Source organism: Mytilus trossulus, chromosome 1, assembly GCF_036588685.1.
Source record: "Mytilus trossulus isolate FHL-02 chromosome 1, PNRI_Mtr1.1.1.hap1, whole genome shotgun sequence".
Classification (NCBI taxonomy): domain Eukaryota; kingdom Metazoa; phylum Mollusca; class Bivalvia; order Mytilida; family Mytilidae; genus Mytilus; species Mytilus trossulus.
Window position 1 is genome coordinate 89107696 of NC_086373.1, and position 2906 is coordinate 89110601.

The window sequence follows — 2906 nt, forward strand, 5'->3', positions numbered from 1 at the left end:
AGCATTGAGGATCCAAAATTTAAAAAGTTGTGCCAAATACGGCTAGGGTAATCTATGCCTGTGATAAGAAAAATCGTAGTTTTTAAAACATTACCAATTCGATACACTTTTAACACAAGTCGTTTCTTTTGCCATTATTTTGGTAAACCGATTCCATTACTAACAAAATGGGCTGATGGTTTCACTTTCAATGCTGGTAGTATCGCTCATTGTAACAGACAATTCGATCTCGCTTATAGTGATGTAATAGCATCAAAGATATGAAGACAGGATAGTGAGTACGACAATGTGAAAACGTCCATCTTCATTCGGGATACAAATATTCCATAGTAGTCAATTAAACCATAAAATTGATTTCAAAACGTGTATATGTGAAATTGTGAGAAAATCCAACATGGTTGTAATTCATATCAATGAAATGATGAAAACAAAATGTCCCTAAAGCTATTTTAATAACACTTGACACATGAATTATATATTACATAAATAGAAAAAGGCTGTTTATTTTGAAATGTAAATCGCTTATGCCTCTTAGTCATTGTACTTCATTCATGATGTTGCGGAAACCTAGAAACACCAGACAATATAAAATGAACAAAGATAGATTTGGCCATCATTTTAAGTCCCTTTTGGTCCAACATCTCGTGTATATCTCAACAAATCGAATATTAAAACCTAAAACATAGTCGAAAGAATTTATAGTTTATTACTATAATGCAATTTATGATTTTGGGATTCCCTCCTTATTATCTACTCTCTTTTTAAACTCCATAAAATCAAAAACCATTGGTTGAATAAAAACTTGGGAATCATTCCAAAAGATAGATAACGAAAAGACAAACTGTAGTGAACAATATTACAGTTGAGCAACATTAATCCTTTCAAAATCCGATGATTTATTTTAGAATTAAAAAAAACAGCGTTGTATAGTTTAACGTATTTTTCAGTGTGAAAACATCCGTGTAAATCTAAGTTTTTTTTCGAAGATAGATGAAGATACAACTTGTAACCAGAAACAGAATTCTAGGAAATCAGAAAACAACATGACAAATGAGCGACAGGACAAGTAAAAACTATAAACCCGACAAAGAAATATAATGATGGATCAAAATGAACTCGAGAACTGGTAGTACACTAAGTTGTTTCTGATTATTAAACAGTTCCTCTAGGAACAAAAAAGACACATTCGGTGTTTGAAAAACTTTAACTTTATTCTTCAGCTGGCATAATTCATTACTTGCTTAAATATCTGTGTTTAAAAAGCTGTATTATGAAAAAAAATTCACAAAAATGCTGAACTACGAGGAAAATTAAAAACGCAAAGTCCCTAATCAAATGGCAAAATCAGAATGGACAACAACTGTCACATTCCTGACATGGTACATGCATTTTCAAATACATAAACTGGATTGAACCTAGTTTTATCGCGCTAAACCTCTCACATAAATAACAGTCGAATCAAATTCCGTTATATTTAAAACGATGCGTGAACAAAACAGACATATAATAGGAAAAAAGTCACAATATGGGTACAGCAGTCAACACTGCGTTACATTCTCAAAACAAACAAACATTTACAAAAAAAGCACAAAAAACACATTCATTGCTTTGCGTGTTTAAAGGACTTTAAAAATTACAAATGATAAAAGTAGTAACACAACTTAGTTTTTGGTAGACCAGTTTATTTTCAAGTACAAATGTTAAAGTGCCTTATTGTCGGTTAGCCTTCAGTCCAATCTTATTTCAAATTTAAGAGCACTGTCGTTCGTTGTGATGTGTTAGTCTATAGCCGTTAAACTCGTCCAGTAACCATATGCGAACATGGAAAATCGAAAGCATTGATATAAATCCACAAGTGGCTGCTAATTTGTGATGCGATGTAATGGATGAATAAATGTTTCATCATTTATCCCTCTTTTTCATTTAAGTATGCTGTGTGGATCGAACCAGTCAATCAAATGGTTCATCCGTGTTTCACTTTCAATGTTGACATTTAAATATAATGGAACTGTATGCGACTGTCATACAAGTGAGAGGTTTCGGTAGCTATACAACTATGTTTAATCAACGGTTTTTTACATAAGGAAATGCCAGGAATAGGATAGTTGTTTTCCATTCGTTTATTCTTCTTATATCTCTTGTAAACGCCTCTCTTTAATAAAATGTATTGTATACAATATTTATGAACTAATACCAATAAAACCAAAATAATTAGTCTTATAAAAAAGAAGATGTGGTACGATTGCCAGTGAGACAACTATCCACAAAAGACTAAAATGACACAAACATTAACAACAATAGGTCACAATACGGCCTTCAACAATGAGCAAAGCCCATACCGCTAGTCAGATATAAAAGGCCCCGATGAGACAATGTAAAACAATTCAAACGAGAAAACTGACGACCTTATTTGTGTAAAAAAATGAACGAAAAACAAATATGTAACACATAAACAAACGACAACCACTGAATTGCAGGCTCCTGACTTGGGACAGGCACATACATAAATAATGTGTCGGGGTTAAAGATGTTAGCGGGATCCAAACCCTCCCCCCTAACCTGGGACAGTGGTATAACAGTACAACATAAGAACGTACTATAAAAATCAGTTGAAAAATCTTGTCCATTTTTGCTTGTGGTTTAAACTATATAAAGCTAGACGTTCAACAAATACTTTTATTTCAACTATAGATAAAATAAGAAAATAATTAATGATGCAGTTTGTCAATATAATATATTAGAGATTTTATATCTAATTTTACATATACATATATAATTTCTTACTCTTAAAACAATTAACTTGTGTGCACACAGTATAGCATAGTCAATGGATAATCCTTTCATAAGAACTTGATCTTTAGTTTTCAGTACAAAATCGAATTATTTCATTGGCCGACAGGATTTAA